The 12438-nt window shown below is 42.1% G+C and overlaps 1 long non-coding RNA gene across 1 annotated transcript in view; it reads right to left on the minus strand.

Moving 5' to 3' along the window:
• Positions 1-1344: 1344 nt before the first annotated feature.
• The window catches only part of LOC132518178 (uncharacterized), a 30261-nt gene continuing 19167 nt past the window's right edge, over positions 1345-12438 (minus strand). The window contains exon 3 of the long non-coding RNA XR_009539874.1: positions 1345-1402. This is a non-coding gene — a long non-coding RNA (uncharacterized LOC132518178). The remainder of the gene's footprint in view (positions 1403-12438) is intronic.

The raw sequence follows: 12438 nt of genomic DNA on the forward strand, positions 1-12438 counted from the left end.
AGATGGTGGAAAACTGCTACCGTGGCTGGGGCACCTTCCTCTGAATGAAAGATCAGTCCTTGCCTTTTTGAAACAATTAAGGTAATCACCACTTCCACCTTCTAAAGGCCTTTCTCCTCATCCTAAGCATTTTCAGTCTCTTTCTTTTATGTTTCAATTAATGTACCACCTGTTCACTGGAAGCTGTGCTTTTAGCTGAGCTACTAAAAGCAAGAAAGCATTAATCAAACATTAGCACTTTGTTGAAGTCATCTGTAATCTAGAAGTGGCAGACAGTGAAATCTTGACACATAACTACCTCTAACCTTCTTTTGAGAACTCATTTGCCTAGGTTATTTACACTCTTTAGCAGGTTCCCTTCTTTCCACGGCTGGAATTCTGAGTTTTTAGGCTGCCTGTGAGATATTGAGGACACGCAGAAATTTATTTACTAACTGGTTACATGTCTCAGAGAAAGGCATACGTGCGCGCTGTGTCTTAAGAATGTCAGGGTGTTGGTAATGAACTTTCACAGGCAGGGAGCTGGCAGGGCCTATGTATCTGGGCACCGCCCCATCACAGATGCTGCTTGGAAACTTCTTCTCAAATGGAAGAAATGTCCTTCCTATGAAATGAGAGTCCCTCTGTGTGTGCTGGGGATACTATCTCAAGGGCAATGCACCAGTCTTTTCCCTCTCTCTTCAACATTCTCTCTCCTGGGGTAATCGGATCAGTGTACATGTTAGTTTCAAGATTATTCACCTTAAAACTCATACATTTCCCTTCCTTGATCCCAAATCACTAACTTATTGATTTCATTCTTCCCCTTCCAGCAAAACTGATAGGAAGAGTGGCCTACACATAGTGTCTCTACATCTTTACCTTTCACTCACTCTTCCCTCTAGGGCAGGCTTGCACATCCACCTCTCCACTGAAAATGCTCTCATTGAATCATCGATGACCTCCGTGTGGATGACCCTACAAATGATAGATATTTTTCTGTCCTTGTCTCATTTGGCCTCTGGGTAGCATTTCATTGCTGAATACTCTCTCCCTCTCTCAGAAGTGTCCTGACTTCAGTGCAGTGGTGTGCTGGTAAACCGGCTCCAAGGAGGGGGAAAAGCCCTGATGTGTAGCATTTTCCTTTTTCCACAGTGTAAATAAATACTCCCATCACGGCCAATATCAAGCTCTCAATGGTTTAACAATGGCTCACATACCACCACCTCCATGAATGGCATCCTAACACCACTTATCCCTGGTTTTCTCCTTTAACCTCTTACCTGCTTCTTGCATTTTGTTGGTCCTTCCTCCACAATCAAAATTCTAAACGTTGATTTTCTTCAGGCCTTGGATCTGGGACCTCTTCTCTTTTCCTTTCTTTCTTCATAGAAGATCTCAACTATCCACATGGCTTTCTTTCCTTTAAAAATTTTTAAAAATTGTATTTATTTTAGGCAATAACAATGGAAATTATATTAAAACACTTTAAGAAGTTTCATGTCTGCTCCTGTCCCCATCCACCCCTACCCTTTACCCTTCAGGTAAACCCTTTTGTATTCTTCCTTGTATGTTCTTCCAGTGTTTCCTTTTGTATGGCAAATGTATGCGTATGTGTGAGTATATGTGTGTGTGTGTATGTGTGTGTATTCTTATTTCTCCCCTTTCATACACAAAAGGCAGTATCAAACACTATTCTGCCTCTTGCTTTTTTCTCTTTATTGTATATGCTAGAGCTTTTTCTATATCAGTACAGAGATATCTGCATAATTTAATAAATACTATCTATATGCTTACTACTACTAAACTTATACGTTCAGTACAGACCTCTTTTCTCAGTTATAGACTTTCCTGGTGCTTGCTTGACCCTTGATATCTCAAATATTTCACACTATGTCCAAAATGAAACACTCGTTTTCACCTCCTGTGGCCGACATCATTTTGTTGGTCCACCCAATCCCCATGACCAGGTCAGAGTATCCTTTCCCAGCTGCTGTGAGTACTGGCTGCTGATGGCTCACAGCTACCCCCTTCCCTGGAGAATTGCCTTCCGCTGAAGTGACCCACCTTGCCCTAGAAGTTATCCTCACAATCAACCACTCACTGATACCAGTGTTAGGGAACTGTTGACCGAAACCATCCACCTTGGCCAGACATGGTGATAACAACTTGCATGAGTTGTCTCATAAAAGGAGGTCCTGATAAAGAACTTGGTGCTGCCTCTGAACATTAGCCTCTCCCTCCTTTTGGGAGGGGCCAAAAGGAGGGAGGGGACGCCAGCCCATAATATGTCTTGTAAAACTAACCAGGAAGAATTTGGGAGGGGCCAAAGGGAGGAGTGAGGAGATGATGCATCCTGCCAACCTCCCAGAAGCCCTCACACTGGAATCCATCTTGGCTGAGAGATGCATGTGCTACCAGGAAGAACACTGAGTCAGACCAAATATAGGCTAAGCAAGATGACTGGCCAGAGACAACCCGGAAATTAACCCCATTGCCATAAAACCTGAGACTCTGAGCCATGTGGCAGAGCTGGGATCCCTTACTCTGCTGCTCTCCAGCCGGGCTCCCCTTTCCAATAATGTGTTCTGTGTGTCTCCTAGAACAATTCATTTCCAAATGTTAGACAGGAGCCCATTCTTGGGCCCTGGAAGGGGTCCTCCTTCCTGCAACACCAGGACAGCTTGTCTTAATAGGGGACAGACAACTCTGCACTCTATACTTCACTGATTTTTTTAAAAATTTAATTTTATTTTTGGCTGCACTGGGTCCTCGTTGCTGTGTGTGGCCTTTCTCTAGTTGCAGTGAGTGGGGGCTACTCTTCGTTGTGGTGCGTGGGCTTCTCATTGTGGTGTCTGCACTCTATACTTAACGTCTCTACTTCTTTACCTCTCGCTTACTCTTCACTCCGGGGCAGGCTTGCATGCCTACCTCTCCACTGAAACCTCTCTTGTTGAATTATCAGTGAGCTCCGGGTTGATGGCCCTACAAATGATAGATATTTTTCTGTCCTTGTCTCATTTGGCCTCTGAGTAGCATGTCATTGCTGAATACTCTCTTCCTCTCTCAGAAGTTTCCTGACTGCCAGCAGCATAAGCCCTTCTTTGTTCCAGTCTTTCCCCTTCCCTACCCTGCTTTCCTCATTCCTTTCATGCTTTTCCGGAAGAGCAATTTTCCTAATACATAAAGATCTCCTACAAATCAATAAATCCAAAAACCCAATGGTAAAATGGACAAAGTATATAACAGATTGATTATAGAAAATGTAATACAAATGGATCTTAAAACTGGAAAATATACTTAACATCATTTACAATAAAATCAACATAAAATTGTATGGTTTTTTTTTTTTTTTTTCGGTACATGGGCCTCTCACTGCTGTGGCCTCTCCCATTGCGGAGCACAGGCTCCGGACGCGCAGGCTCAGCGGCCATGGCTCACGGGCCCAGCCACTCCGCGGCACGTGGGATCTTCCCGGACCGGGGCACGCACCCGTGTCCCCTGCATTGGCAGGCGGACTCTCAGCCACTGCACCACCAGGGAAGCCCTGGATGGCTTTTTTGCGTATCAGATTGACAACGATTAATAAGTTTGATACATATTGTAATGGCAACAGTATGGGGAAATAGGCGTCCTCAAGTATTCCTGGAGGGAGTGTAAGTTGGTGCAACACTGTGGAGGGCATTTGGCACTGCAGTCAAAACTGACATCACCTACAGTGTGACCCAGCAATGTTACTTCCAGTTGTTCATAGTAGCAAAAGACTGGAAACAACTTCAGTGTCTATAAATTGGGACTGGTGATATGAATTATAATAGTTCCATGTAATAGAATATAGTCAATAAAAAAGAATGAGAGTGTAAGGATATATAATACAGCCAGGAATGAGGACGGTGTAAGACTGCCATACCTATGTACTTCTTACGCTCTTAGCTTCCTAGCAGCCATCAGCAAAAGGAAAACCTGGTCAGATCTACAGTTCATGGGGTTCATCCATAAAAGATAGTGTAGAGATTTGGAACCTGGGCTTCTGCACTGGAGACGCCTTTTATGGGCTCAGTCACTGTGAACAATAACTCTCAATGTCTCAACTTTCAATGGGGAAAATCGTGGCACCTGCCTCAGCAAGTTGCTGTGAGGATTAAGGAAGGTAAGAGATGTAAGGAACGCGAAACTGTGCATGGTGTATAGAAAGGCTCAATAACTATTGGCAACTACAGTAACAAAATAATTAGTCAGTAGAAACATAACTCTAGTTGATACCACCTTCCTTATGAAGGTCCTCTATAAAGATTCTGTGAGAAAAATCACTAAAATATCCATTCATCAGCTAAAACAACAAGCTCCATAGGAACGTTGATAACAGTGACCCTGAATCAAGACTGACAGCATCACCCTAAAGTGTAGCTCAGGCAACACATTTTTATCATGACCCAACCTGGACCAGGTCAACCATACAGCTCTGCAGGTTAGCCTCATCTGTAGCTGGAGTGGGGTGCCTAACTTGGGATACATGGATGGACTTGGGAATGTGAATACCCCAAAACTGTAAACAATACCTTGAGCATATGGGGAGAGACTTCATAGTAGTGCTATCCAATAGAATAGAATAATATTAGAATAATAGAATTCATAATAAAATATTATGAGTATAATGCTAATGACATTCATAATTTTCATATTTAAAAAAAATTTAATTTTACAGTAACCACATTTTAAGAAGTAAAAAAGAAATAGGTGGGAAACTAAAATATGACACAAATGAACTTATCTATGAAACAGAAACAGACTCACAGACATAGAGAACAGACTTGTGGTTGCCAAAAGGGAGGGGAGGTAGGAGAGTGACGGATTGGGAGTTTGGGGGTAGCAGATGCCCTATCATATATAGAATGGATAAACAACAAGGTCCTATGTATATAGCACAGGGAATTATATTCAATATTCTGTAATAAACCATAATGGAAAAGAATATTAAAAAGTATATATATGTATATACTTATATATATAACTGTATAACTGAATCACTTTGCTGTACAGCAGAAACTAATACAACACTGTAAATCAACTATACTTCAATAAAATAAATAAAAAAAGAAACAGATGAAATTACTTTTATTTATCCAATACACCCCAATATTATTTCAACATGTAATAAATATAAACTACTACTTAGAGATCATTTACATTGTTTTCTTCATAGTAAGTCTTCAGAATCTGATGTGTGTTCCATACATGCAGCCCATCACAATCGGGACAAGACATTTTAAGTGCTCAATAGCCACATGTGGCCGCTGCATTGGACAGCTCAGGGCTACAACTTTTATCACATTCATTAAGAACAAATGATCAGGGCTTCCCTGGTGGTTCAGTGGTTGAGAGTCCGCCTGCCGATGCAGGGGACTCAGGTTCGTGCCCCGGTCCAGGAAGATCCCACATGCCACGGAATGCCTAGGCCCGTGAGCCATGGCCGCTGAGCCTGTGCGTCTGGAGCCTGTGCTCCGCAATGGGAGAGGCCACAACAGTGAGAGGCCCGTGTACCGCAAAAAAAAAAAAAAAAAAAAAAAGAATCCACCTGCCAACGCAGGGGACACCGGTTTGGGCCCTGGTCCGGAAAGATCCCAAGTGCCGCGGAGCAACTAAAGCCCGTGCGCCACAACTACTGAGCCTGCGCTCTAGAGCCTGTGAGCCACAACTACTGAAGCCCACGTGCCACAACTACTGAAGCCCGCACGCCTAGAGCCTGTGCTCTGAAACAAGAGAAGCCACCGCAATGAGAAGCCCGCGCACCACAATGAAGAGTAGCCCCTGCCCGCTGCAACCAGAGAAAGCCCGCAGGCAGCAACAAAGCCCCAACGCAGCCAAAAAAAAAAAAAAGAACCAATGATCAGGATGAATGGACTTCATGAAATTCTATATATTATTGCTTTTTTTTTATTAACTGAATGCTCATTTTTTAAAACTGAAATTCTATATGAAAATAGAATTATCTGTAATTCCACACGTAGGTAATTGTGGTTGACATTAAAAAATAAATTTTAAACATGAGCTTGGTTAGAATATTCAAACTGTAGAGAAATTGTTAACAGTTCTGTTTACTCTTCCAAAATATTTTCTGTGAATACATAAACATTGATAATTACATAATATATTTTATTTACAAGAAAATGATCATTATACTATTCACCCTGTCCTATACATTGGTTTTTCAGTTAATAATATATCTTGGAGGATTTTCCATATTAGAATACGACACATCACTTCATGTTTGTTTCACACAGTTGTACGGTATTTGATTATATCAATGTACAAGGATTTATTTAACCAATCTCCTTTGGATGGTCCTTTAAGCTGTTTCCACTTTTTTTATCCTTTTTCATTTGGCTGTTACAGACACTCCTGCAATGATTATGCTTGTTTATATCCTTGTTCATGTCCTTATTTAGTTGGTGTACATACTTTTGCAAGGGGTTCTAGAAATACATTTAAAATTTTGATCGATTTGCCAAATTTCTCCCCAGAAAGTCACTCAAGTTTATATCCTTAAGAAATGTAATATCTGTATGCCCTAACCATTTACTGAGTTTTATACATTTTTTTCACTTTGCAAATCTATGTAATAATGATATCTCTGTTTTGTTTTGATTTGCATTTATGTAATTGAGTGAGGTTCTTTTTACGTTTTTGGCCCTTTGCTTTTTTTTTCTGATACCCTGTTATATATGTTATACAGTTTTATACAGCTTGCCTATTGTATTAATTTTCTTCATGAATCCTTTTTCTGTCATGTGAGAAATTTTTTCCTTTAATCTGTCATTTGTCTTTTTATTTTGTTTATGGAAGGTTTTTTTGCCTTATTTAACTTTTCATTGCTATGTGATCAGACTTATCAATCTTTTCCTTTATGCCTTTTCTCTTCAGCAGACATTTTGTTGGACATTTTCCAGATGTGTTTATTATAGAAACATAAAGCAAAGAAGTTCACAGAAGAAATTTGAAAAATGTAGGAAGGGGGATATAAGAGAAAAAGTAAGCATTGATATTCCATTAGAAAATAATCTGTTTTGTTGTATCTAGTTTTTTAACGCATCAATTTTTCTTGATGATGAGTGAACTGGATGCAGACTTTCCAGGTTTACAATGAGGTGTGGTAGAATAGTATTTTTAAAGTATTAATATAATGTAATATTAATTAATGTAAATAGTTTAATACATATAATTAAAACTTATTAAATAAACTTTAATAAATTTAATTAAAATTAATATATGTTTAAAGATTACTGGTTTTCTTTTGTTTGTTTGTTTGTTTTACATCTTTATTAGAGTATAATTGTTTTACAATGGTGTGCTAGTTTCTGCTTTATAACAAAGTGAATCAGTTATACATATACATGTGTTAAGATTACTGGTTTTTGCCCCTAGTCTGTCCCCACACTTTGAGCCAGCATTTCTCCTATTTACTCTGACAGATGAAGATCCCATGGGCTGGGAATGAGGGAGAAGAGGGGAAACACTGCTGTGTGTCTCTAACAGTCAGTCCTGTGCTGGCCTCTCTCTGGGCTAATGGGAATGGGGGGCAGTGCTCAAGGGCTGAGAGTCTGACTTTTCTTCCCGGGGCGGGGGTCCCAGGAAAATGATGAAGGTCTGAGATTGTCTCACACTTTGCCCTAGTGTGCAAGTCAGGAAGAAGAAATCTCAGCATAGCACGTTAGTCCTGAGTCTCCCGCAGCCCAGAGTGGCCTGGAGTACATCCATGCTTGTCTGAGACGGGTACAGAAGTATCCCAAGGAGGCCTGGCAGACTAACAGATGCTTCGTATTGGGGAGAGGGGGCCCAAGAACAGATGTCAGCACTGTCCTTATATCAAAGGCCAGATGGGAACTCAGTTGCCTCCGTGGATGCCAGCAGGGAGAGAGGCTGACAATTGGCGACTTCGAGGAACAAGGACACAGCAGAGGATGCCAGCGTGGAAAGATGATAATCCAGGACCAGATGAGCCCCCTCTGTGTCCAGATGTTCTATCAGTCTCCCTCCAACTCCCCAGGGCAAAGGCGGGAGGGAAGGAGTAAAACCCTGAACGGATCAAGTTTACCTGGAATCGATTTGTTTCTAGTTCTGCCATCAAGAATCAATAGAATGGGGTCTCAAGACAGAAAGGAGAGTCAGTTATGGAAATATAGGTTTTCACATTTTTGCATACCTGAATTGTATGGTCAGAAGTATTATAACCACTACAAAGATAAGGCCGAACTGAGACACCAGAAAAGGCCTTTGCTAAAAGCATGACTGGAAACATTTTCCACTCTGGAAAAAAAAAAGCCTCAGTCTTAGAAGGGATTCTAGACCATAGAAAAGTTTACAGACAGAAGGAGAGGAGTGGGATGATTCCTCTTTGCTGTGTGGATGAGTGTGGATGAGAGTTTTGGTGACACTTGCACCAGTTGACAGAAAAATGTAGTAGAATGGCAATATGTCACTCCATGGACTTTATCTTGATGCTCTAGGAAGCATGGGTCTGTAGTTTGCATTCAAGATTCACAGTATTGTAATGAATCTACAGGAGGAAAGAGGTATTTGTAAATTCCTAATGTTCTGGTAATTCCCACTTCTGTTCAGAGACCCAGATTACTCAACAGTATAGAGTTTAGAAGGTGGAAGCGGTGGCTGTATTCTTATCCCCAAACAGATGTAATCATTAAAAGCAGAGGTTCTCAACCCTGGCTGCTCATTAGAATCATCCAAGATGCTTTTAAAAATGCTGATCTTGGGACTTGCCACCTCCAAAATTCTAGTTTAATCAGTCTGAAATCGTTTGCAGTTTGGGGATGCTAGAAAACCAGGGAGGAAGGGAAACCTGACTTTGCTTTGCTGAGCACCAGCAGCCTGGATCCTCCTATGGAAAATACTGCTGGTTGTCCCCTTATACCAGTAAGAGATCTTCCAATTTTTAGTCGATTCATGGTTAGGTTACCTAAGACAAAGGCTGTAGTTTGCAATGTCTTTGCATCAAGGTCTGGCCACTTGATTAAGTTATTCTGTCTCCTCTCATCTTTTCACTAAGAATTTAGAATGTGTTTGGCTACGAGTAGCAGAAAATCCAGCTCGTGGTGCTTTAACAATAGGGTTCATTTTTCTCCCATAACAGTAGGTCTGAAGGTTGGCAGCCCAGGGCTGAAGAAGCAGCTCAAAGATGTCAAGTACCAGGCTCTTCCTATATTTCCACTCTGCCATTCTCAGCATAGTGGCTTCTCACATCATGGTAGGTAACACAATGGTTGTCACAGCTCCAAGCATCAGTTTCTTTAAGACAGGAAGATGATGGGAGGGACAGTTCCAGCTATTTCTATCCTTTTTGTTATTAAGAGAAGCAACTGCTTTCATAGAATTCCTTAGCAGACTTCCATATATATCTCATTGGCTAGAACTGTGACCTCTGACCATTCCCAGGAACAAGAGAGGCTGCTAATCAGTATGCAGATTTCCTAGCCTCTACACTAGGAGGGAGAAGGGGGATGGAATGGATGTTGGGTCAGCCAGTCAACAGGATCCGCCCATCGTATTCACCTATGACATCTAATTAGTCGTCATTTCTGCTCACTTCATCTTATGGAATTGCTCCTGAATCTCTACTGTCACTTCCCTAAGTCAAAACCACATTGTCTATAGCCTCCACTTCGGCAAAAACCCTCCAAACAGTCTTTATTTGTAATATGCATTTGCTGTAGTATTTGAGAATATTCAATTTTGCTATAAAAGACAAAACAGACAAACTGGATGCATGCAAGTCTTAAGAAGTATGAAGTATTGATAGTAAGGGAATGAAGAACTTTTGAAATATAGGCAAAACTCATAGGATGTTTAAGAATAGAGAACGTTTATGAATGGATAAAGAAGATTTGGTAAATATATACAATGGAATATTACTCAGTTATAAAAAAGAATGAAATAATGCCATTTGCAGCAACATGGATGGACCTAGAGATTATCATACTAGGTGAAATAAGCCAGACAGAGAAAGACAAATATCATATGATATTACTTTTTTATGGAATCTTAAAAAAATGATACAAATAAACGTATTTATAAAACAGAAATAGATCCACAGACACAGAAAACAAACTTATGGTTACCAAAGGGGAAACGGGCGGGAGGAGGGATAAATTAGGAGGTTGGGATTAACAAGGTACTATATATAAAATAGATAACCAACAAGGACCTACTCTATAGCACCAGGAACTATACTCAATATTTTGTAATAAGCTATAAGGGAAAGAATCTGAAAAAGAACAGATATATATACTATCTGGATCACTGTGCTGTACACCTAAAACTAACATGACATTGTAAATCAACTATATTTCAATTAAAAAAAATAGAGAATGATTAAACAAGTAGCATGTGAGACTTAGGTAGAATTCATAAGATGTGTTCAAAATAGGTAGTCAGTTATTAACTTATGGGACATGCAGAGGATACATGGAATAAGTAGAAAATATGATATAACAAATGAGAGATGCTTATAGATAGAAAGGGATGACTGTGCTTTCACTGGGGTGAGAGTGATCTGTCACTCCTAGTCAGTCACCCAATGGTGATACCCAGCATAATTATGATTCCCTACTGGCCCCGCGTGTGCTCTGCCTAAGAAGTGCAGGTAGAACTTGTAGCTGTTCAGCGGGCTATTTGGAAAGCTGCAGCTGTGGCCTGCGTACTTGCCCTGTTCCCCTTCAACAGAACAAGTGTGTCTTTGGCCTCAGGTACCTTCCCTCTTGGGCCCCTTGCTCCAACCTCAACTCTGGTCCTTGTAACCACACCATCAATGGAAGAGGCTGATGTGAGGGGAGGGGTGGGGGGAGGAGGACTTACGAACACGACCCAACTAGCATGGTCCTTTCACCTGCTTGCCGCCTATCCTGACTCTTAACATACCCCCTTTCTTGCCCCCTTGCTTCTCACCGTGTATTATGGATTGACTTAAGGAGCTGTGTGGTTTGAGCATTTTATTTTTTTATTTTTTTTTGCGGTACTTGGGCCTCTCGCTGTTGTGGCCTCTCCGGTTGCGGAGCACAGGCTCTGAACGCGCAGGCTCAGTGGCCACGGCTCACGGGCCCAGCCGCTCCGCGGCATGTGGGATCCTCCCAGACCAGGGCATGAACCCGTGTCCCCTGCATTGGCAGGCGGACTCTCAACCACTGCACCACCAGGGAAGCACGAGCATTTTCATTTGTACTGTGAGCTTTTCTGTTGGGTGGGAGAGCTCTGCTGGGAGAGCTCTCCTGGTTGTGTATTTGGAGGCTGCATTGCATCAAAGTCCTTTCCCACGTGACATATTCCTCTGTGTTTGCCACTTCAACACACTCTCCATATACTACCACAGAGTAATCTTCAAAAATTGCAAATCTGATCAGGGTTGACCCCTGTTTACAACCTTTAAATGTCTCACCACTGCCAACAAAGGTACCATCAATCTCTCTAGCATGGTGTTAAGGACTGGACTCCCCAAGAAGCAGAATCTGACTAGCAGGTTAGCAGTGTGCAGGAAATGTATTAGGAATTGCTCTTGGGAGCCTTTTATATGCCCGACCACCTAACAAGTTTTAGGGTGTGGTGGCCCCTGGGGTGGGGCTGTGACCTCGGGTGAGTAGCAGCTATAGACTGAGTCCTTCAGTGCTGGAGGGGGTGTCCGGGCGGCACAACACAGTTCGAGAATGCTCTACAGGACTGGTCACTGCCTATCTTTCCGTCTCATCCCTTGCTTTTTTCTTCTTCTTTAAACGCAAAGTCACTAGAACTAGTTGCATTGTACAAACATACCATGCTGCTTCTTCCTCCATGCCTTGTCTTCGCTCTTCCTGCCAACCCAGATCCATAGCTTCTTGGATGATACCTCTCACCCAAACCATGCACGGCATCTGCAGGTTAGGCTGGCCCTGCTCCAATCCCCTCTCTCGGTCTGGAGTTCACCTGCAGCTCTGAACTCGCTGATTGTGAAAAGAAGGGTTCTAAAGCCCTTGAATGAGGCACAGGTGATGAGTGCTGGGACCGCAGGGACCAAAGGCAAATCATGCACCACATTCTAAAATATCTCCTCTCGGGCTTCCCTGGTGGCGCAGTGGTTGGGAGTCCGCCTGCCGATGCGGGGGACACGGGTTCGTGACCCGGTCCGGGAAGATCCCACATGCCGCGGAGTGCCTGGGCCCGTGAGCCATGGCCGCTGAGTCTGCGCGTCTGGAGCCTGTGCTCCGCAACGGGAGAGGCCACAACAGTGAGAGGCCCGCGTACAGCAAAAAAAAAAAAAAAAAAAAAAAAAAAAAAATATATATATATATATATATATATAAAATATCTCCTCTCGCTGAACATGCCCCTTCCCTCCCACCCTCCCCTGCCACCCCAAATCCTGTAATGAGAAACCTGGATTCATTTTTTAACAGAAAACTGCAAGCTACAGCTCTAAAT

This window comes from Lagenorhynchus albirostris, chromosome 3, assembly GCF_949774975.1.
Source record: "Lagenorhynchus albirostris chromosome 3, mLagAlb1.1, whole genome shotgun sequence".
Taxonomy (NCBI): domain Eukaryota; kingdom Metazoa; phylum Chordata; class Mammalia; order Artiodactyla; family Delphinidae; genus Lagenorhynchus; species Lagenorhynchus albirostris.